Raw genomic sequence first — 25,722 nt, forward strand, 5'->3', positions numbered from 1 at the left:
GCCGTAGCGACACGGTGGTCGTTGTCGGTTAGCGCTACGCCGACACTTTCGCCGGGTGCGAGCGACCTGGACAACGACGTGTCAACTGGCGCAGGGTGCCCTCTCACGACTCCCACCACGACTTGCGTCGCTGAGGGGATCTCGTGTATCGCTAGTTCGTACCGCCAACGTTCGCTGGTGTCGCGGCGTTCTTAATGAAGCACTGATGGGACGTTTTTACGACACGTGAAACTCTTGAGATTTGCGGAAGACTAGATATCACTGGGAGCTGAGCACAAGGTGATTCATTGACGTACGCACGAATCGATTTTCCTGATTGCTGCGCGCACCTTCGTTGCTTTGTATCAATCCGCCCGAAGTATCCGGTTAGGAATGTTTTCTCCCGAATCCTAGTGCGTCGGTGTGTGTGAAGCAATAAAAGATTTAACAATATAATAATACATGAGTAAGTAGAGCGTGAAAGAATATAACGATCGCCCTATGTATTTTAGCCTTTGTTCGTGCGTTTACGACGATGCGCTCACGCTTGGGTTCCAATGTGCGGCAACGTCATTAAGTCGCTTTGTAAAGTCCTATCGGTAGGAAAAAAAACGAACGGGTATAAATTGTGGAAGGTTTTCCTGCCATTTCTTAGGCGTGGCTATTATAAACACGCGCAGATCGAGAATAGGTTCGATCGTCCTTAGTAAATAAACTGTATCGACCAGGAAGAGTAATTAAGTAATATAAATGTGCAAGCTCTGTGTTTCCTGGGTAGCCCGACGGTTTATAGCTTTATGGCGACTACAAAAAATAATTACGTTTTACTGCCCAGCACAGTTGCTTTGAACCTGCCGTCTGCCGCCGGGATAAACATTTTTCATTTGGTAGAAATGTTGTCTCTTATCTGAACAGAACGGTTTTCCGGAGTTGCCGTTTAACGTTCTTTGATAGTTTCTTTTGTAACTCATCTTTTGTTCAACTTTATTTAACAATTCGAGTTGGATAGAGACAAAGTGCCGTTAACAACGTTCTCATATTCGTTATAGGAAAAAAAAAAAGATACTGTGTTTCTCGATTCGATAATTTTTGCATAATCTAACGACAAATTTGGAAAAAAAAACTGCTTATACATAATCAGTTATCAGATATTTAACTTTTCGCACGTGTAATACATTTTGCCTTGACAAACACACCGAAACAGCTTTTTATATTCACGACACGTGGGTGAAATTTAATACCGAAATAAATTTAATGCGAAAACGTTTAAAACGCGTGCACGGCACAAGGGTCTACATGCATATTGTAGCAATTAATGAATTCAACTAAAATGGATTGAAGTAGTAATGGCAATGGTGTATGTCGGCGGATACGGATGCGCTAGTGATGCATCGAAACGCATATCAATTGTTTCATGGAAATTCGAATGTCAATTCCTCTCATTGCTATTCGCAAAATTATAGGATTTTGTTGCGTGTACCACACAGGCAAGGTGATTTACGTAATTCGCATTGATTATTGAGTCGTACATTGTCACGCAACCTGATTTAATTCGACACTTTAATTAAACGTATAACAAATATATACGCATCCCTGATGTACATTAAATTAGGGGTAGAGTACATATGAAATATCATCAAGTTCGTAACATCATCTCGAGAGCAGTTGCCACGCACGAGAAATGCTAGATTACTTGTCACTCATTTCGAGCTTGCTACCCTCTTTCAACGATTCGTCGGTAGGTCTAATGTCGTAGATAATACAAGACACTCTGCCAGGTTCCTTCGGTCGGCGCCACATAAACACGTCGTCCTCGTCTGTTCAACCGGGAGAAGAGGCTCGGATAATTATACACCGCTCTCATCTCTCACCAAAGCGTATCCTCTAACTAGCGCTAATAACGCCGCTAATGCTCTTCCGTGGAAACTGTTCGTATCTAACAACCGCCCGGAACGTCGCCCGACAGAAAGATAAGATAGAAATAGTGTCGGGAGATTGTTCGAGTTTCTTTCGGATGAGAAAACATTGACCGAGAATTGTGAAATACGTGTCTATTAGTGAGCCATTAACCTTCTTGCAACATATCGCTCCGAGGAAATGAAGCGGAGTACTTTCAATCGCAACAGTGTTGAGCAACATTTCCGTATAATAAAACACAAGTTCGATACTTCATCACATGACTAAAACTTGCGTTTAACACATTGAATCCTCTTTATTCGAGATGATGCGAGCGAAATTTACACGAGTTTCATATCCTATAGTTCGGCGAACATTATCGGTCTTCGGTAATAACACACTATACAGCGCGCAATTACATGAGCGATTTATAGGTTTTCGTCACGCAGTTCTACTTCCTTCGACTTCTTAACGAGTGTGCCAGGCTTTCGAAGTGTGTTATTCCGGCGGGAGGTTTCCATTATTTTCCACCGCAATGAATCATGCTAATTATGCCTAGGAGTAACAATTATCGCAACGTTTGGAGGTAGTAAATATTGGCGTCTTCCCCTAGTTGAAAAAGAATATCCGTCGGTAGAACAGTATCTCGTTCCACTAGCACGCTTTGCTAGCATGTTTTCTCACGCATTACCGTGTCTCACCGTAGCGAGTTACTCGGCGACGGATAATCACCCTCCGTTCACCGCACATCGATCAGGCGAAGCGTAAACACGATTAGTATAACGCACGGGTAATGAACTAATCCCGCCACGTCGTCAACGAGCACGAACGCGGTACGAACGCTCGGTTGACGACGCTCGCGTGACGTCGCTGACGTTCCCCTCGCCTTCCACTTCTCGCTTTTTTTCTTCTCCTCGCGCGCTCCAGAAACGAGCGCGTTATTTATGGGTAGTCGGTTGCAACTCCACTGGCGCATTCTGCACAAGGGCTGCACGAAATCGACAGCTGTCGCCTCGTTCGGCAGCTCCGTATATCCATCTCCCCCCCTCTCTCTCTCTCTCCCGCCATCTCGGACTTTTCCACCGATGCGGCAGCTTCTGCCCGTATACTCCTCCTTTGCCCGGAGGTTAAGTTTATCATCCTATTCACGTATCCGTACGTACGAGCGGACTTATGAAGCGTCGTGTTGACATGATTTCGGCCGATTTTTCGCCTCCCGTGCTCGTTCAATTTGCGCGAGGCAACAACATCGTGCTAAGAGGGCGGTACGATATCGATAATGGATCGCCGCTTTGCTAAGAATCATCCGTCTGATGCGCGAATAACGGGAGAATGTACACCTACCAGCGCAAAAGGCGTTATTTATGTCCTCTTTGTCGGGCTATCGATAACCGCTGCGGAGAACTGCGGCATGGCCTAGTGCGGTGTATACGCACATAAATAATGCGAGCGCAATTTCCCATGTAATTGATGGGGCACCCCTTCCCCCTCCACCATTCTCGTTCCATAATGGTGAGTGAACTGAGCTCTGGATGTTAGCCGGAGAGAGCACCCCGCGGGGCGTAAACTCGACAATGCCTTCGTCACGCCGCGCATTGTTTGCTACCGCCGAGAGTTCACTCTCGGAGCTTGATTTACTGTCTCCGGCTGTGCTCACGAGCCGCGGACGGCCCCGCAAAGAGCGTGTACCGAAATTTTCGTCGGAAGATATCCTCTATTCGCTGTCACCTTACGCGATTTCAAGCCTCACGGAGACAATATATTGTTTTGTTCGAATAACACCGTTCCATTATTTCATACCGAAGGAAAAAAAGGGAGAGAAGCGTTTGAAGTAAGAGAGAGAGATTTTCTTCCGCTTCTGTATATACGCAGGTACATGTTATCTCGTTACCCGTCTTACCGGCAATCCGATCGGACATCAGACGGCCGGTCCAGACGGGCACAGTAGATTAGGAAGGGTTAACCAACGCGCCGGTGATTTAAATCAATGACGGCGGCACATCTGCTGGCAGAGATTAATGATTAGACGCACGAGAATGAAGCCCGGGACTCAGCGCTTTCAGAGATCGGACAGATTAGAAACTAATTTAACGAGCAGCTTTCATCTTGCAATCCAATATCCATCCCGATCCCCCTCACTGTATCACGTGGGCAGCCACTACTGGGTATATTGATTGATCGACGTCGACGATGCGGCGAACGCGATGTAACGTTTCACCGCCGAGGATCCGTCGTCCTCGTTTTCCATTTCTGAAACACGCTTTTCAACATTCTCATCTCACTTGAAGCGTTGTCATTACACTCATTGTCCGACTTCATCCTAAACTTTCATCCCTTACGAAAATCACGTGACCTCGTAAAGGAGAAATGTACAGCCTACGTATGCGTCGACAACCATCGATCGACAACTAATTAGGAAACTTACTTTTTGTTTCAGATCTACCAGAGTTTGCGGCCACACGGTCAGTGTGATTCCCGAGGGTGCAGTTTGCAGTGGACGCGTATCGGAGAATTCGATTCGACCAGGGTCGGCTCGAGAAGGTAGGGTTTATCGTATTTTTGCATTTATCTCTTCGAAAACTGGGACACGGTTGAAATAAAAATCGTCGAGTTACTACGATCGTAAAAGGGTTAACACGTTCTTATCTATTTTGCGCCGTTAACCTTCACATCTGATCGGCGAAACGATATTTTTCTTCAACAACTGCAACGGAGTACGGCCGAGCCTGAGTTTCCGATATGTTGGTGACGAAAGTTCATAAAATCTGCTTGAAATCAATACGATTTACTTGATTCACAGACTTTTGCATGTATACGTTTGTCCATCAAAGTAGTAGAATTTGAAAATAATCAGGGACTCGTTTCTCCAAACGTTATTTCGCAGATACTTTAGATATTGATTTTTCTCCTTGATAACAACCGTGATCAATTTTCTAAAATTGGTCAATTGTCAAAAGTGTTGCGTTTCGTGATTTTCAACACGTGATTCGCGAATCGCAATTTTCGGAATTTATCGCGTAGTTTTCGTAAAATCGTCAAACGCCGTTAAAATGATCGCAGTCGCGAGTGCAGTGCAGTGAAGTGAGTGAAGAGCGATCGACGTGCGACGACGGCTACTGAAGTTGGACGGAGCGACACAGTCGGGATGCAGTTTCATCGGTGGACGGCTTGACGTCGTTGGACATCAACGCAAAATGGTGAGCGTACAATTTGAACGTTCACAAAGCGTCATATTATATGTTTAGATCGTATTGATTTCCAACGAGAAAACGCAGTTGATAGCTTAAGACTATGAGGATATTTGGGTAATCTATGTGTGAATAGCGCTCAAACATATATTATTTGAGAAGAATTTGGGGATTGATAGTAGTTAAGCTATTTGAGGCAAAATTTGGCAAAGATGCGGATGAAAGGGTCTTAGAGGAGGACGGCTATCTGCGTTACCGTCGAATCTTTGGAACATTATGTGAATTGATGTACATCAAAGCGAGGCATCGAGTCGACGCGGGAACACGATAAGCACGTCTGGCCGGTTGTTTACGAGAATGCGGGAACCGTGTAACGGCATAGACCGCGTAAGGCAACGGCCGGGTAGCTCGGCCCGAAACACCCTTGGAACACCCCCCCTGATGGCTATAAAACTTCCGGAAAACCATGCGCGCCTGTCCGCCCGCTGTCACATACGCTCTTTCCCGCTTACCGGGAGTTACGAGGCTGTAATTTCAGAGAGGGAGGGCGTCTCTTTTACCCTCTCCCCGCTTTATCTCCTAGTGCCCTTTCCCTTTCCACGGATCCGCCGACCCCTTTGTGCTCCACTGTAATCCCTCTGCCGCACCGGTACAGGTCTGGTCGTCTCCTGTCCCAGGATGGAAACACCGTCGACGACAAAGTTGAAGTTACGGCCACGGTGAACTCACAAAAGCTTTTTACAAAACTGTTAGTCGGTTCCGGTGTGAGACGGGGATACGAATAATTTGCGGTCGCAAATGTTCGAACGTCTCGGCGCCTTGTGTCTCCTTCTATCCTCCGATGGGCAATATCTCGTGATATTCGGTGCTGTTTCGATAGGGATGCAGAGAGAGAAAGAGAGAGAGAGAGGCTGGATCGGTTATCTATAGCTCTCTTCGATACTGCTGCAATAACTAATAATGGTTAACATACTTTTATAAAACCAGGTGAAAACCAGGTGAGGTATCGTAGCGGGAAATTCGTGCTGGACATTTGAAAACGAGACCTGTCCAAACAGAACGTTCCGAGGCACAAAAGCGACGGAACGCAGTTTGTATATAATGACTTTGGACATGGGGCGCGAACAGCTGCCTGTCACAGCGTAAGGAAGAGAAAAGGCTGAGAAGCGTGCACGGCGTGTCGCATGAATGAATACGGTGTTACCGTGGATAGGCATAAGTCCCTGACGAATAGAGTTAATGTCGAAAGTGCCAACATGAAATATTTGACTGTCGAATGTGGCGGATGGGCGTGACCCTACTCACTGGGTTGCGCGAGAGTATCATTGTATTGCCGTGTTTATGTAAAGAAGCTTTGTACTTTTTCTGAATTTATTGAAAAGTTCCCGCAATTATTCGCCTCGTCGGTACTGATAAAGAGCTGTTTCGATGGACGGGGTATGACTTACAGATATCGCGATGCGAAATCAATAGAAATAACCGAAACGATAAGTTCTCAATTCCTGCAAGAGTTTCAGAGATCCTGCGGAATTGTATAAGCGTTCTTGCGTCCACTAAAAAGATATTTGCCTACTACATACGTGTCAACCAATCGAGAATCTTTTCGAAAGCATCAAACGGTTAAAGTTGTTTCTGTAAACAGACCGTACAGTAGCACCGACATTTCGACTGACAAGAGTATCATGACGTCAGTTTAGCAGGGACCAACCGCAATCGCGAAGAGCAGTGGGACCATCCACAAACATGAACTGTGCAGACAGTGTTTGCACAGTCGGTTAGCATCGAGTGCTACTGTATGCATAGGCTTGTCGTTGCCATCGCGGTCGACGTGTGCGTCGGATAGCGTAAATAAAGTAGCCACGAGCGCTAAGTCTGCTAAGTGTCTCCCCCCCAAACTGTATACGCTTCCCATTAGCGTTTTTGGTAGGAGTAGGAAACTCGGTGTTCGCCGAGCAAGTATACTACAGAGGCTGAAGTTAATACACGCGTCCTAAACAAGCAATGCCGTTTTGTCCTTATACCCTGTCGAAAGCGTCATTAAGCAAGGGGTATCTCCGTTTTTTCATTTCCTTTGCTGAGGAGATATGGACTAAATGATTTTTATTATTAAACACAGATCGATGTCGTGTTGAAAACGAGTTTGGTTAATACGTAAAGCGGACAATGTAAAATGCACATTTAATCCCCAATTCGAATATTTTCTTCTTCCTTTTTATAGCTTTGAAACGATAGTGAATACAATGATTACACCTGAAGTTCATAATCTTCTGCGTTCGTCTTCTGATCTGGCAAGTATCCTGCCCAAAAGGATAGCGATATTTACCTAAGTCGAATATCACGGCGTCACACGATTTGATTCTCCCGATTCTCAATTAAAGATGATTCATATATGTCATGCATTCAGGGATTTTTTCAAGAAAAAAAAACTTCATAACTATAACCGGATAAGATTGTCCTCGACGTACGATTATGCGCACAATTTATAGATCCCGCTGTGCAATTATCTACCCTGGGATGACACTCATCTGCAACGTACGCAAGTATAAATTGCCCGTCAAGTCTGGCAATTATATTCTGCACGTTTCGATATACGTTGATGGCATGGCCAAAGATGACTCGTCGTATACAGACCGGTTGTTCGGTACTCAATGCCTTTTTCTAAGGAAATGAAAGAGCCAACGTTTGTGTGCATGTTTATTTTTGTCTTTCATCTATAATCTCAAATTTCAGATCTGACGTTCGAATATCAATATTCGCACTAGGATCATCGTTGATATTCCGTCTAACTTATAATATGTAGCAGTCGTGTGTTTATACACCTAGTATCGGATATTATTCGTGTGCATTTGTTGCGTAACTTGAACGAATTCTGGAGAGACCATCCCTTTACGAAACACCCAAAGTCATTAAGCGTGTAATATTGTTCCTCGGACAGCCAAGTAAAAAGTGGCTTTCAGATACTGCCATTACCGCCACCATGACGTGGCACTTCTCCCTCCCCCTTTTCGTCCCATCTTCTTTAAGCTATATTCTCGCCACCAACGGTAAATCTGTGGGTTGTCAGGGGCGAAAGGTGCGACATATCTTATCGTAAATGTCTCATAACGGCGTTGCGGCAGTAACGATGCGTGACACATGACGACGTAAAGCCGTGGCCCTCGTCAGAAGACTCTCCCAGCTCGTAAACCTCGGCTAACTCACCCTTTCGTTGAAGCATCACGTTAGGTACGATCAGAATCGTCGCCGTCGTCCGAGGGCCTTGCCATTCTTACATCAGTGCATATCGTCTACCGTTTCAGCTATATTACTTATTAATATGTCTGCAACGTTTTCGCTTTCTCTCGACAAGGTCTTACATCAACTTGCCCGTATGATACATGACGTTTGAAATATGCAATCTATTGAAAGAAATATTTTCCTCTCTCCAAATATCACGCATTAAATACTCGGATTATTTATGTCAGGACATCATATACGCGCATATTTGTGTCGCGAAAATATATTAATTATTTACATATCTCTCATATTAATACATCGCATTCTCTGTCGCTCGACATTTAGATAGTGCGTACAAGCAACTTCAAGAAAATATATGGCTATTATAAATAGATTCGCGTGTCTCTCTCTTCGCGAACGCGATGTATATATGGTATCAAGCGATTATAACACACAACATTGGCGGTCCGTGAGGGGTTACATGGTCGAGGGATTGCAAGCGTTTGTGGATTATGTGATGAAGTGGAAAGAGAGAGAGAGAGAGAAGGGAGGAGGTCAAGTTAGGTGTAACATGGTATGAGTTGGCCTCTTCGAGAGGAGGGACCACCTCATTTATGACGTCACGGGCCCTTCGGTACGACGATGTCACAATCATGCCCTGGCCATAAAGTAAACATCCGACATCAAAGAGCCGCCCGGGTAACAGTGTTTCCTGTCTCGCTTCTACCCCACCCGTCACTCTTCTCGTTGCGTCCCCCTTTGGAGCGCGTAACGCGCTCACACTCGTGGGATTTCCGTAATCTGTACGGTGGTATATCATAGTTGTCAGAGAAAATGTCCGAATATATAGGGTGTCAGGGGAATATATGGGCGAACTGAAAGAATCAATCCTTTGCCCCAAAAATATCCACAGTGAGAAGATACTTTAAACATGTAATATTTCCTTAAACACGATGAAATTTTTCAAATACGATTCATATATATTAAATGTTAGGTTAGGTCAGGTTATCCTCCCATTTGTGGATAGTAAGACTACGGAGAATGAAGATTCGTTGCCGGCTGATTATCAGGATCACGCAGGTCATCAGGCGAACGTGACGAGAGTGGCGGCCGACATGGTGCATCGGCGCCGCCAAGAGCTAAATTAGACAGTCCTTTGTAACCTTCGGCGTTCGTCCAAAATAATGGGCCGGGTCTTTTACTATTTAAGAGATCCGCTGTATCCATTTATTAGGCACAGGATGACGGGCGGTTTGAAAATCAACCGCGGCAATTAGACACGGCGGGCTCAATTGTTTACATGGCGGCGCTTTGGTGGAATATTTTTCAAATTATTGGCTGGACGTCAAATCGCCGATGCCATTATGAAATAAGAAGGAGGTCCCCCCCTTTTACGAAACTAATGCAAACTACGATTTCCGTCGCTGCCGTCATCATCAACGCAGACTTAAAATATTCAGAGACTTCAATGTCCGAAGGAATTTTCTATACGTCTATCTCTTTTCATCCATAGATTGATAAGTATTGACCGGTGGGAGCGATAATATTCCAATATGAAATAATGCCGCGTGAAATCGGATTAATTAGCAGAATATACGACAATGAAACTTTCACCGATGTTAAACCGACAAACTCCGGCGGTACAACGCAATTTTCTCCTCTCCCCTTTCCGCTCGCCCCAAACCCTTTGCGTTCGCGCGAACGTACGCACACGTGTTGTGACTCAGGAATGATAACCGATGATTTATCCATGACAGGCTGCAGGTATCGCGGATGGATTATCGTTCTGATTGCAAAGTATGAAATAATTAGGGAGCGGGACCGTCGGCCATCCATCATCGGGCAACGATGGCCGCTTGTCAGGCGCCGTTCATTTATCATACTCGCTCAGCCATCGCCCTCTTCCTATTCCCATCGCATCGCCGATGTTCCATTGTTCGTATATCGGACGTAACCGTCCGTTACCGCTAATTACCTCCTGCCCCTGCGAAAGATTACGCGGTCAAGGTATCGGACGTATTAACGGGCGAGTTACGCGTACACCAACGTGCTGTTTTCGGGCTGAACATGGACCGAACAATGACTCCATTAGGTACATACTCGTTCGGCCGAAGATCTCGAGTAGCCGGCTAACTAAACCGCCGATCCTCAATTAATTTATCGCATTTTCCGAAGATGGCGCCTTTGTCATCGTCTGCTTAATTTACGCTTGGTTGGCCTATAACGTGCCCAGAAAATATCTTTCGAATCGAGCAATGTCATCGTGGTGCCAAGAGAGAAAGTAATATCAGGATTTAATCGAATTAATAATACTGTTACATGCCGGTGATATACGTACTAGCCGAATGTATCTCTAAGATATATTTATCGCCCGTCGTAAAGTCTACTATTATTCCATGGCCATCGAGTGACAGCTTGTCCAAACACATCTAATACCTGGCACTTTATTTCTCCGGTCCTTCGGATCGGCCTTTGTTTCCTTCTCTATTCATTGATCTTTGTGTACAACCCATTCGGTCTTGCGTACAATAAGACGAGAAACCGCCTTGTAAATTGTGTCTCGACGATGCGTCTCAACACTTGAAAGTACCGCTGTATTGGCGGTCGTAAAAGTCGAAGGAGCTCGTTTCTACCTGCTCCTTGATTCCAGCATCTGCATGCGGCCTATTCTCAAGTCTTGCGTTGCAAAATACACCGAAGGTTACCTTTCTCGATTATCGTTCTCCATCTATGGTCAAAACTGATAACGCTCTTGTCGAGGTGATGTATTTACGAGTGTCTTTTTCTCTTCGGGGAAAGTTATTTTGAACCAACTAGAATGTACAACGTGAATAAAGAAAAGTGAAATATGATTAGATTCGTAAAAATGATTCGGCAAAAATGAAATATTCAAGATGAACTACTTGTATATTCTTTCTTCCGTATTCAGCATACGAGGAAAACAATAAGCAACCGATGCCAGATGATTTTCTACCGACCTCTTCCCTCCCACCCTCTCCTCTCTGTGTGTCTCCGTGGTCAAGCTCAATACGGTGGTGTCTTCCTACTCTCGATTTATAGTTTTATACCTGTAGCGGGAAAGAAGAAGTGATACCTAATAGACAAGATTTACTGCGGCACGCCCGTCTCAATTGCGGAACAAATTTATCTTCTCTGCGGTCAGCAGCCTCCCCATCGCTTCCTAGCCTCAATCTTGGTTCCGCTGTTCCTGAAATATTGGCTCACCCCCGGACTCGAAAGTTACTTGACAAACGAATCGATGTACGGTCGAAGAGGGAGAGAAGAAGAGGGACGGTCCCTACGGGGTTAGCAGGCCTGTAAACTTTCCCGCGCCACGACGAACAACACAAAACACATATACGCTCTTTCTTTCGATCTCCGCACGTCAGTCCCTTTAATCGTTCCTGCGTCCCAAGTCATAGGAAATCCCTTTGGTACGTAATCGTGTTTTTATTCAATTTACCACAGTCTGTGACCCCGAATCTGTGTTTGTATTATACTCACGGGACTGCAAACGTATGCATATTTCGTAACTTGAACGTCTCGCTCGTTATAAATGTGCTCCGTGATTAAGAGCACAAATTAGCGAGAGGTATTAATTAGGGCCCGATCGCAACTGTGATTTACGGTTAGTGAGATTGCAACAATTTATCGCAGGCAGGCACACAATGTAAGATTCGATACGTGTTATCAATGTTTCGAGAAACACACTTACTTCGAAATATGAAATATTTGTCCCTCTTCCTCTCGTTTACCCTCCTCATTCTTCTTACGCGACGAAACGGCGGTTCGCGCCTGTAAATTGTGCTCTGGACGTGCAATTAGCGCGACAACATCGGTCCCTACCAGCGAGAACACCGAAGGAGCGGCGTAAAGAGCTCGAAAAACGCAACGAAAAAGCGATCTTATATTTCAGCGTGCGAATATATTTTGACACGCGCTATTCGTGCGCCCGAATTCGGTGAGAAAGAGTGACGTAATAAAATGAATGAAGGATATTTCTCGACATATTTTCAATTTATTCGAATTTATCGCATATCTATCGGATTTCACTATCTGGACGTAGCTTGGCATGTATTCGCTACAGACGTAGAAATATCACGACGGGTTCACCTACATTCCTTGACTCCAAGTAGGTAATTCGATATACGAACTCAGTGCAGAGTCGAATGCGTGTATCGCGTAATTCTGTGTGCGCGTGTAGGAACGTGTGGGAGCGAGTAGAACGCAGGGCTGCGTGTCTGCCTGTAATCACGCGCCGGGATAAAGTTATTCCGGGGCATAAATAACCGACATGTCTGGAATAAGGCATTAATTTGTGTTATTTATCGGCCATTACGCGGCAAAGAAACATTCGCATGGGAAATAATGTATCATTCTCAACACGCGTCCGCGGTGAACGCGGACGGGGAATCGAGGATGATTCGGAATACCAACGAACGAAGCGGACGTATAACGAAAGCTTCGTTGAACACACGTTACGTAATGTGCCGGTGGACTGATGACTGATTTTTGGGAGAAAAAACAACAACTATATTGGAAATTACAGTTTCGATATTTCAGTATGAATCTTACATGTAATTACGTTAATTTTGGACAATCCCATGATGAAATTCGAATATAAGCTCTTCCACGTTTTCAAATTGGCTGTTTTAAAGTTTGATATTGAATAAGACATGTCACATTTGGTACCCTCCGTTATAATAAATGATATCTCAATTATCTTGTAATTATATCGCACACTAGGACTGATTTACAAAGATGACGTACACGTTAATGCCGTCCCATTTTCTCCACGTGCTCGCAGCTGTAAGATTACTATAAATATCCAATTATAAAATAATATCTCGCGTATAAATTAGTCATTACTTTGATATCCATTAGGAGCTATTTGAAATTAAAGCAATTAAAAATTCCAATATTACTAGTTGGTGGAAGATAACTTTAGATTTACCTTTGGCGGTAAATGCATGATCGAGTCCGCTGTTGGTAAAAGCATTATCTTCTGTTATCTGGCTGCCCACATACGTAAGTAAATCTTTGAGTCTTTTTCAAAATGTATAGTTATTGTTTCCTGCTAATGTTTTTGGCACAAATTTCTATATAAATACTCAAACAGCCAGTTACAAATGATAAAAACAGAACAAAATAGCCTAAGAAAGAGAACGACGGCTGTTTATGATAAACTGTGTGTCATAATCTTGTAAAAAATAGACCAAATAACAAAGCACGAAGATGAAATTTGATACGACATAAGAGATGATACAGCATTAATCGCTATTATCGTGAATAAATGTAAAATATTTCTCGCATCTCCGTATTCCCCATTCATTCGTCTCTATGTCCAAGATTCTCGCAGAAGGAACCATCTCCGGTGAATTACGGACAGAGCAACATTGCCGTTGCAGCATTAATTGGGTCTATCGCCCAAACGAACACATGTCGGATTACTCGTCCCGCCGGCACATATACATACGTCAGGCGGCGGCATAGTCGTGCCAAGAAGCGAAGAAGAAGACGAAGAAGAAGAGGAGGAAGCGAGAGGTATGTCAAGGGATCGGATAAAGAAAGAGAAAGACGTAATGAGAAAAAGAAGGAGCAAAGATCGAGACAAGTCTGTTCTTTCATTAATCAGCGATTAAGCCTCTGGCCTCGGCCTTTATGAATTATTATGATACCACATCTCACGACATCGCCATCAGTCACGACCCGTCGTGTATCTCGGTAACTATCTCCGGGGCCGCCTGGCAGACGTGTTTACATTTATCACCGTCATCTTTTCAGCATGCTTGATTTATCTTCCGCGCATTATCATCTGACACTTTGACATTTTGTTTGAATGGATAAGAGTGGCTAATGTCGCTTTCGAGTCTCGAAGGACCGGCGCTGACGAACACAAGTGCGGATTAAGAGTTGTGGATTGCGGATACATAAAATATCGTATTGTGTGATACTAGAGAAAAATAAAGAGAGAGAGAGAGAGAGAGAGCGTTATTTTTAAGTCCGTCGGTAAATAATGCGGCAATAGTGCGTTTTATTTAACACGTGCATTTGCTCTGTACATTAGCATATGGTTCATTTGTAACGATATTTGAAAAATATTTGAATATATACTTCACATTTATAATGTATATCCGTGCATATTTATAAACGTATGCATGTATAGAACGTGCACTTCACTCGATACTTCCAAATATATATTTTCGGTAATGTCGAAAAAATAGAAATTAACAAATGACAAACTTGTCTCTAACTTTTTTTTACATACTGTGCAGATAATATGCATTTACAGATGTTGTAAACATTTTTATAAATATTACTATCAAATGGAGCTTACATAAATTTAATAGTAAAATTCTCATTGAAGCGAATGTGGACTGATTAATCATCCATATCCAGAAACGACGTACTCCTCATCCATCATTACCCACCCAACAGTCACTCCATTAATCAAGTACGGCGACATCTTGACGCGTTCGGTTATTGATGCTTTTTCTTACCGCAGTTAATACCGGTTTTGAATTGATAACGTCACTTGGATTAACGCGAGGTGCCGATATCGATCGACCATCCTGATATTTATAATTACCCGATGCGTTACAAGATCCCGAGAAAAATATCCCGTGCGTAAAAGAAGGCGATGGAAAAAGTAATCGCGCTTAGTTAAGAGCTAATTGAGTGAGGCCGTATGGTATTTAAAAAAATCGAAAATGATTAACGACTTATAATAACACGTCTAGTTCCTCCCCCCCCCTTTTTTTTTCATAATTAGCATGTCAGATAGCTCACCTGTTTTTCCTTCCTGAACTTAATTGCGTCTCGCGAAGGACATATATCGCCACGAACTAATTTTATAGATTCCTGTAAATAATCGGTACAACCAGACACGTTTGAATTATTTTCGTTAATCAACTTGCAAACTGATACATAGGACGAAACAGTTAACGTCCTAATATTTATCAACTGTCTTCGAAAAGACCGCTTAAGCATCCAATATGATACTTAATTTGAGCGATGTAATCGGTGTTCGATATCAAGCAATTTTCATTCGTTTCCTCCATACTGCGGCTTTTATACTTGTTCAACGACACCGTGGAGAACATTGTATCATTCTCGAGTTATAATGGAATTAAACAGTCGAGTTATCGATATCGTCGGTATCCAGCGGTGGACGAGGAAAGTGCGCCATGCCGCGCGATAGGTCCAGCTATGATACTTTCATGCGCGGCACACGGCCTTAATTGAATTTATGTACCATTTTATTTCACGTTTCAGATTTTCGTGCCAATCCCCGATAAATCTGTCGGCATTAATAATCATAAGTGTAAGTTACGGCCGGACCAATGGTCCAATAAAAGCTACGGTGAAGCTAATGCTGAAAGAGAGGTAAAGGGAAGAGGTTGCAGGGGGATACCGTATAGGGATAAAGGGATAGAGGGAGAAGAAGGGAGCAACTGAGCGAACGTGAGGATTAATGCTAATCAAGAATAAATTATAATCATACTAACGTTTCCGTACCGGACGGCAAATGCTCAGATGCATGGGGGGAAAGGGGAGAGTTTAATTTATTGGACGGTCGAAAAGACATTGCGCGTAAGCGCATAACTTGTGTTTATCAGAATCCGGCCATTTACTCCTGAAACATATTACCGGTTTAACTGCCAGCCGGATAGCTATTTTAGGGATGTTTATCGTGCATCGGTGTGCGAGAAGTAGGTATATGTTTAAAATATGTGTATTACAGAGAGGCGACGCAAGTCGCTATGATATTTAACCTTTAATAATGCGATGATATTGTATCGCAGGTGTCATGTCGCGCAAAATTGTTCTTCTTAAGCACACTCTGATTGGTGATAACAAAAGGCAAAACACTTTTGCGCGCAAATATTTTCTCGAAGAACGTTGTACTTGAAGTGATGATGATGATCATGATGTCTGTTATGAATAATACAAAGTTTTTAGTTTGCTCAGCATATACACGTGCTTAATATGCATAAAAATAAAAGTGGATCGCGGATAAAAATAAGGAGAGATACGTGTGAAAAAACACGGGCCGTATGCAATGTTAACGAAGGAGCACTATTATTTATTTATGCAAATTAATGTTAAAACTCGATCGTTAAGGTGATGTAATAAAAAGTGACATTGTGGAAAAACTGCATGTTATATATCAATCTCTGTCCCTGGTTGGGCCTATTATCAATTTTGCTTAAATTCAACAACAGTCACAACGATGACAAATGTTTTGAAGTGGTTATCTCCCCCGTCATGAGTTATTTACGCGACACGCATTATTTCTAACCATTCTCACTATATATTCAACGGGCGTATTTATATTGCCGATCAATAAAGAAGCAGATGTTTGTTACAGCATCGTCATTAAAGTTATGCTTATTTTTGTAACCTCTTTAGATTATGCTTGTATATGTTTATCGCAACCTACTTACGAAGTATACGTCATAAACGAAATTCATAAACTACACTTGATTGTCTTTTGATGCTGCTGCAGGGTTAATGTGGAAAAAAGTGCAATGGTAAAAATAACGGGGCACTTGATTTCATTAGAAATAGAAATCCATTTAAATGCGTAAGCATAGTGATCGGCTTTTGCAGAAGGATGATTATCACGGCGGCATCGTGTATAGTCCGTTATACCGAGAATATCTAGAGGGTCGCACAGGGCACCGCTTATTTACTTCAGGTCGCGAGTTGATGTATGGCTCGCTGCTGGACGTTGTCGGTGCCTTTCATTCGGCCATCTCTTACAGAGACAAGAGATAACCTCGCCTCTGATCAATGACTCTCTGCTACTCTCTAAAGACCTCATGCTATATGATCCAAGCACGAAGTAGGTATGGTCGTTTATAGCGACGCAACCTACGAACGTCATGTAAGTAGGTTATTTAAAAATACACGAGTTGCTCGAAACAACCCTTATATTTATATCCGTCGTCTCTGATTGAATTTGGCTTCGATAGCTACTAAGGTGTGTTAACGAGCAAGCTTTGATGGTATTTTACTCGAAACAAGTCCGGATACTTCACAGATTAGAGCTTCTCAGTGTAGCAACTATTTCGCACACAGTATGTCCATTAAATCCCAGGAAGAACGCGAGCCCGCATTGTGTGGTCTAAAGCACAAACGTTTCAAGATCCAATGAACGATACAGGATGTCTTTACTGCGACGGTGGTGGTTACGGTCTGCTGTACAAATAATGCGGGCAATGCAAACGGTAGAAACCACATGGAACGCTGCGGCTCACGATCAAATTCAATCTCCGTACAAGAATTTGGAATTCTTGCGGGCGGGTTAGCCTCCAACAATGGAAATCAACTTCCGGAGTATTGATCATAGAGATGGTTGTGTGTCTTTACATTCTCTCGTGATAAAATTCATATAACGTGATTTCCCTTTACACGAAGATCTGTAACTATTGGCGTAAAAGTTGTAGCAAACTATTTCTAATGAATCCACAGTAGAAATGATTGCCGTCGCTGAAACATACGCTACTACCTTCGTCACGGCATCGTAACGGTTTGTTATTAGTTAAAATCAGTGATCGTTGAAGTCGTATTATGTCGCATTTTTTAGACGATCAGTTAGAATCTATCACTTTACGTACATGTGAGGTGTCATCACGTTTTACGATATCTTCGCCACGATTATGGATCACTGTAATAAATAATGTGAGCGATGCGAGCGGTTCGAACGAATCGTATCTCCACACGAAGCTTTGGAATTCTCGCGGCTCGGCTACCGATACAGCCGCCAACAATGGAAATGGACTCCGCGGGTATTGGGTGGCCCCTACAAGTGGCCCTGCATTCCAACATCGAATCTGCCGGTAGAGCAGTCGAAATGTGAGCACACATGTAACGAAGACCACGAGTGTAGTTTCGCGCCCCGCTTCTCGGACGCGTGCATACCGAATCGCTAACAGATCGGCCAATTTTCGACTTGGATATGTTAAGACCTCCCACAATGTAACAGCCGATTCGGATGCTCCGCGCAGGAGACAATCTGCTGAATTCTTCTGTAGAAAATGTTACCGAGCTATCGGATGGATACCTTTCGGAATCTTCAAAGTTCCGTAGAAATGTATGTATTTAATGTGAGGGTGGTTTGCAACGCATCACGAGGCTCTTGCGTGCTACCGCTCAGTGGGCAGTCGTAAATCTAACCGCGCGGGTGGTACGAAAAGAAAAAGTAATTTACGTCCACATATATATTCAAGACAAGGGAACACTGCAAATGAGCGGCACAACTCTCTTCTTCATTCGGCTGTGCAACTCCGCGGCATTTCAATACGAAAATGTCAATGGTGTAGTTACAAGCGATATCTGCAAATTGTTCTCTGGTTTCTCAAAGCGACGCGAAACGAGCGAGAGGCAGAATCTGACGAGCTATAATCCCGATCGAACAAGCGGCATTCCTCGAAGAACGAAGAAAGCGATCGGGCATGGCAGGAATGAATTTCGGGTAAGCGGGGTGGCGGCGACGGCGAAATGTTACCGATGTGCACACGTTGGGAGCGGTCCCGATGAACAGAGCCGCATTGTTTGTCGCGGGAGGCATTCCCCGCTGTCGGCTGTCACCGGAAACATTCATTACGACGCATCGCCCGCTAGGAATCACTAATGTATTCGACGGTTTTCGGCGCGGCGAGGCGGAATCGGAAATTCATACGGGCAAAAAACCTATCTTATTACGCAACAGAGAGCGGACAGACGGAAGAATCTATTCTGCTCCGATTATCTTGGGGTAATTTCAACCCTCTTCTTGGACTGTAACTCTATTTATATCGAGAGTACAGGGGCTTTTCTCCGAGGTGTGCTTGTAGAAATGTTTTTCATGCAAGGGCAAAAGCGGTAAAAATGAACGGATAGGCCGAGTTTATAGGTTCCGGGAACTTATGCCGTTCCGAGAGCGGGTTAAAGTCAAACCGAACGCGCGTGTGAACGCCCCTCATAACCGTCACTTTCTTCGGTCGATCATCAGCGGCGAGTCTACCACCTCCTCGCCAAGTATACCTCTGGTCAGGATCTCCCGTTCAGCTTCGATAGGGAGTAAACGCGAGAGAGCGCGCACTCTCTCCCGATCGTAGCGAATGGTGGCGTCGCTAGCAGCCCGGTTGTTATCCGGCTGTAAGTATACAGAGCCGCGTACTGTGGGGGGAAGTGCACACATCGGTACGAACTGTGTAATTTGAGGGTAATTCCGTGAGTCGTATAACCTGTAGGTAATGCCAGCAGGCAGGCAACCAGCCAGAGAGGAGAGTGCATCAGTGCGCTGCTCGTTTCGTTTAATTGGTCGTTCCCGGGTTTACGAGGTTTCAAGCGAGGCGCTACGACGATAGGGGGAGAGAGAGACGCAAAGGATGCCAACCACCATCCGACGCGAATCTCTATTTTCGAGAACCGCGGATTCCTGATAATTACACTGTTAATTTTAGGCGCCAACTTCGACTTTGAGGATCACTTTTTGGACCTGTGCTTGCTTTCTTGTATCGCGAGAATAACGGAAAATCATTTTAGTCTGAACAACAGAAAGCAAGGAAAGGGAAACGCGTCCACCTAATTGATCTCCGCAGTTTTCTGACTGAATTGTTTATGCCACCGCAGCTGGAATCAATTTCAACGTCGCCGTCCAAGTCGCGTAGGAAATGCGAGCAGAGGGTTTAATATCGTCAGCCGAGATAGAAGCAATAAATGCTTGTCGAGTAAATCAGGATGAAGCGCCATCGAGGAGCGCGTAATGGCCGCATTAAGTGAATAACTCACGGTTGCAGTGTCAGACTCTCGGGGCGCAGCGTGAGGTGCGCGTCGGACTGTTAGGAACTGTTAGGGGTGATAGCGGTGCCATCAAACAACTTTACGGCGTTAAGTGCTCGCTCGGCACCGGCTGCTGACGCATTACCAACCTAATTTCTGCCAAATACCGACGGCGCAGTGAAACGTGTGCATTAGCGCGCCGTTGACGGATGGAGGATCCGTTTGATCTCCCGGTAGCGCGGCTAATGGCGACCGATTATTTTCGCTCGGCGTTTTCACGGAGATACTTGATTTAAAGACAACGCCTCTTGGTCAATTTTCAATTTGTGGATACGACTTTCATCGCGGCAAGCTCGTAAAGGATTTTACGCAAGAAGCGAATGCACAGATCGTTGATAATTTTGCGGCAACGACGGCGGTAAATATTTTCGTTCCAGATACATGCAACACGCATTTTCTCCTTGAATTAGTGACACGGAAAACATGGTAGTTCGACAGTCGCGCGCGGCGAGAGATCGCGATATAGTGGGAAAACAAGCGTAAGAGCGCGGGAATATATTTATAGCCGCTTCAAGCTATTAAGATAATTTATCGAGGCCATTACCGAACAAACGAGAGCATTAATCTATTCTAGCTTCATAAAGAGAACTTCGTCGACGATTTTGTAGCCCGCGCGCCAAACGAGCACTTCGGAGTAAATTGATGGATCCCCCTGACCTAGCGGCTGAGGACCCTCTGTAAATTGCTCGTAAATTTTTATTTATTCCGCCGCAAATAAAACCCTCGAGAAAACGGTCGCTCGGCCTCGGTGTCTCTCCTTTTTCTTCGCCGCCACCGCCGCGTTACGGCGCGCCATGCCGGCGTTATTCGCCTAATAGCGCTGGCGATTTTCGAGGATCGTAATTTTTCATTGACATCGAACTATTTCCGGCTTTGCGATCTTTCAATATTTATACTTTCGGTATACGTGTTAAAACCGTTCGGATTGTGGGCGCACAATCGATATCACTTCCTCGCAATAAGCGTGTACACGTCCAGGAACGGTCGGCGACGCCGGAAAGGATCACGTTGAATCCCGGTGGCGTGACGGGCCGCCTACTCGCGGCCAGGTCTGCATTGATCAAAGCGGCAATTACTGTCATCGTAATATTACTCGGGACGTTACTCACGACCGGGCCAGGGCCGCATCTCCTCCGCCTTAAACGTTGCGCGCCATATAAGCCGCGCCGGTTATGGCCCGCGTAATGATTTCCCGGAATTGCGTTTGATGTGGCGGGGCGTTATTAGTTTTCCATGGAAGCGTCGGCAATTTTTCACGTCGTTCGACCCCGGCCGGCCGTGATTTGTCGACCTCGGCTCTATATACCGAACGCTGGGCGAAGAGGTCATTACTAAAGAAGATCAGATGGAGTATAACGCCGCCATTTCAAGCTGATAACGATGACGAAGGTTTCAGATGTTGGGAATACCGGCGTTTCTTTCAACGTATCCCAAGATATTGAATCGAGCGACCTGTACACTGTTTTCTTTGTAGTTCGGCACAACGAACCCCTTGCAGGGACAAATGTGAAACCAGATAAGGTGTGACGTCGACGAACCTGACGGTGGTAATAAATTCAAAAACGTGAAGACCCTGTCAAACAGTCCCTTCCATTAAATGTCGAAAATAGAAGAAAGGAATCTAACTTACAATGCGGTTTCGTGAAATTCTTAGCCAACTAAAGAAACGGTGTCTAATAATGACGTTTAGGATGCTCTAAACGTGTAAAAAGGGCCGAAGATTTATGATGCGACACGTCTGTTCAACGTATTGTAACTGAAATTGTATGATGGGAATGCCAGGTCAAACTAAGGATTTCAAAGCAAAACCGACAACAGCAATCTTGCGAGATATTCCCAACGCGTTTGGTATGTGCAGATCGGAAAACAAATTGCCAATTCTAACCAATACTTATAGCGAGAGTATTGTTTAAGACCACAGTCATCAAGGAATGCTTGTTCTGACGAAAGTACTTACGTTTCGGTGTTAATTATTGTAATAATCTTCCCAGAAGTTTCTCATCGTTTTGACACTGGAATGACCTGGACCGTTACGAAAATATGTGGGAGGTCTTTATTTTCCGCTGAAGGGACAGGGAGTCAGAAGAGGCAAGAATAAGCAAACTTTCATGTGTATCCACAGGGTGCTCTCCACCTATAAAGCTTTGAGAGAGACGGAGCGAGAAAGAGAAAGCTCCATCTATTTTCGCCTCCCTGTTCCAAGCAGAAGTGGGATGATTTATGCGGAGCGAGTGCCGCGGCTCTGCGCCGCGGGAGAATTCTCGCTTTCAGCTTCGCACCCAGCCGTGTCGCCAGGGTGGCGGAGTGTGCCATTGCCTTCCCCCTCTCTCTCTCTCTCTCTCTCTCACGGCTTTCTACATCGGCACGAGAACCGCAATGTATCTTTCTTGGATGACGTGCAACTACCGGTCGTCGTCCTTTTTTCCTAGTTCTTTGTCAAACGTTTCCGCGGGAGGCAGGCTAATCATAGATGAACGACGAGTATGCTGAATTATGTACGCCTCGAATGAATGGCAATGGTAGGTTCAAGGTAATGATTTTGCGCAATTCGTTGAAAGGAAACCTGTGAAATCGGTATGATGCGACGTTGCGCGTGGAAAAATGTCATGCATTCGCTTTTCGATTTGTTATTTACAAAAATGACGACGCAAATGAAGCGATCGACAAAGGGAGTGCATCAATTCTTTAATCGTGAATTTTAGAATAATCGGTGGTGTTCGCTAAGTGAGATGTGTATAAGGACGTTAATATCCAGTTGTTCGTCTTCGAATTTTTAACCGAAATCCCGTTTTCTCGATGTTTCTGTCCCGACTTCAATCTATAAAGAATAAGTAAAATGCAAACCGACTTCTAATCGTAAAAACTTGTTATTAAATCTTTCACAAACATGCGAGAATTTTTCCCGATTTCTATACGAATCCAGAACAATGTAAAAATATATATTTCCGGATTGTCCATGCTAAATTCAACATTGCCGATGGAAGGTTAAACGAGGTTTTTCAAACTATTTCTTTCCTCTGTATCCTTGGAATAAGAGAATATAGATCGGCGGCGGCTGGCGATTCTGCGTGCAAAATGTACATCGTAATAACGGATTGCTCGTTACCGATCGTCGCGGTTAAATCAAGGCAAAATATACATCGCGGCTACTGCAACGTTACGGATATCACATCGAGAAGAAGCACTCGAAATTACCTCCGATGAGTAGATCGGCAACAAAGGCACGTGTTTTGCTTCTTCACCAAAGTTCCATTTATCTTTACAGGTACAATACGGCCCGGATTTGACACATCTATCAGCACACAATGCTCAGCCTGATCCGCCTCATTCTTTACTATCCTCTTCTCGGCGTAACCGTCACCGATTGCTCGACGGAATAACCTTCCAACGCGCCATAGACTCTTTCGACGAAAAATGCCGAGGAAGAAAACATGGCTGATATCCGGAGGAACGTTCCCAGCGTAATTGCTCTTTTTGTGTTTCGTCCTCTTAACCGATAATCTGAAATTGTTGAAACAGAGAGAGAGAGATGTGACGTGCCCGACACGATAGTCAACATCAACTGAAAGGGCTCGGTATGAACATACAATTTGTTGATGTTTGCGCGATGCTGAAGGTACCGAGTTATTATGGAAAGACTAGCTTCTGAGAAGTTTGCATGGAAAGAACCACTAACAGAGCTGATTATTACAACAGTGCAGTGGATTTTATCGGAAGAGTGCACACAAGATACCGTCGAGGAAAGGCCTGTAAATTAACGATTCTAGAGGCTGCCGTGGGTCAAAGCGAGCCGCTAAACCGTTGAATCGTCATTATCGCTCTCGCGAGTGGTGACGCTGATAGATGCCGCTTCTAAATGATGATGGATGGCTCGTATAACTGTCGCAATATACGGCTACCCGATGAGCTTCGTATCTTGATTTACTGCCCGTACGTTCGCCATTTTGCAATTCTGCGTACGCATAAGTACGCTCGGTCTGCCATTATCGTTGAATTTCTCTCTTAATTCCTTGCGAGGGGACAAGAATAAATAGGATTAGAATGACGTCAGCGGTTTGCGAAATTCTACGAAAGATGTGCTTCCCGATTCGCAAAAAAAGAAAAATGGAACGTCAATTCACATCGGTATATATGTTAGAAGTTTCTTCTAAAGATATATTGATAACGTGCAGCGTAGCAGACAGAAGTTACTTAAACAAAATTACTGTCTATCCGTTTACCTTCCAACGTTCTTTAATCTCCCATTGACCGTCTTATTGACATTAGTTTGAATTTTAAGCGAGAACGACAAGAATATGCAAATATAGACGCGATAATAAAGGAGGAGTTTGTTGATCTGCGGATTTTAGTTTGCGTTCAGATGCTGCTTATATCTTTTCCAGCCTCTTTTCATTCACTGCGGCTCCATCTTGCCGCGCCGCGCTGCGCAACGCGGTCCTGGGACATCGTTCATCACTCTGATGCATAGGCTTCCATAACACTCGACAACGACCGACGAAACGGCCGTGGCGCAGATATTTCCTCCTCGCACGGCTAAATTAACGCCTTGTCATTAACAGACCATTTCAAACTACCGTGGCGATCGTAACCGAAAACTCCATCCTGGTTCCAGCCTGACGACGTCTGTCGTTCCCCACCCATCTCTCTTTTCAAATGGCGTTGGCTTTACGAGACACGTTTGTTCTAGCGTCAAACATATTAAAGAACGGCGACATTACTACTGGATCGTCTAATTACGTTAATGGGCTTTACGTCCTCGCATTATCGAGGATCTTTAATTTTCTTTCACATCGTATGCCATTGTAACGGTAAGGTAAATAGTTAATTTTCCGAACGAGAAACTCCCGTGAGAGAAGAGCCGACGAGGTTCGGAATGCAAATTAGCCTGGCGAACCGAGCGCTGAATCAGTAAGGGAAACTGACATCTTGTCGAGAGGGCAACGTGTTGCGAGTTATCTGTGCGAGTCACTCGTGTCTGGACCTGTTACTATCCGCCAGTGGCGTTACTCTTTACCGATTTATCGGTAGTAATAATTTATCGCGGCGGCGGCGGATCAGACAATGTAATGGCCTGGTGATCGATCGAGCCAGCGAGATATGTCACAGTGAGATTAGCTGACACATCAAAATGAACTCGCGTTTATCTCTTCAACCGAAGCAGCGGAATTGCACAACGAGCGTTTCCTCGAAATACTCTGGACGTTGTCACCCTCAATGAGCATTCTTCTCCGCTGAATTTTTCAGAACACTCGACACACGGGATTATAAAGTAAACGTTGAGTCGCGAAATTTATTTTTCGCTTGAATAGCTCGTATTGATTAATTATTATCGCGCGTTATTATTGAGTCTTGTACGGCTTACGTCTTTTCGTGATGCGCAACCACCGCGGTTCGCAGCGAGGTGACGCAGATCGATGGATGGCTGATGGACGGTTGAAGGGTTGTCGAAACGTTGACTCTGGTCTTGCCCGTCGGCAGCTTTAATGCTCGCAGCTCTTTCCGCCGTCTACATCAAGACTCAGCTGTCCGTTCAGATAGGAATCTGGCCGGAGCTTAATGACGGCTCGTGACAGACGGGTATCGAAACCGCCAAGCCGGCAGCGGCTAAGTC

The 25,722-nt window shown here is 44.5% G+C and overlaps 1 long non-coding RNA gene across 2 annotated transcripts; it reads left to right on the plus strand.

Moving 5' to 3' along the window:
* The first annotated feature begins 11 nt into the window (after window positions 1-11).
* On the plus strand, window positions 12-23,746 carry LOC106742277. 2 transcript variants are annotated; one of them, XR_001374253.1, is made up of 4 exons: window positions 12-279; window positions 4,313-4,416; window positions 4,936-5,072; window positions 23,377-23,746. It is a non-coding gene; the product is annotated as an uncharacterized LOC106742277 (long non-coding RNA). The 2 variants fall into 2 exon arrangements; XR_001374252.1 differs by lacking the exon at window positions 23,377-23,746 and adding an exon at window positions 13,629-14,357.
* Window positions 23,747-25,722: the final 1,976 nt, after the last annotated feature.

Source organism: Dinoponera quadriceps, unplaced genomic scaffold (genome assembly GCF_001313825.1).
Source record: "Dinoponera quadriceps isolate SergipeBrazil2010 unplaced genomic scaffold, ASM131382v1 scaffold628, whole genome shotgun sequence".
In the NCBI taxonomy this organism is placed as follows: Eukaryota; Metazoa; Arthropoda; class Insecta; order Hymenoptera; family Formicidae; genus Dinoponera; species Dinoponera quadriceps.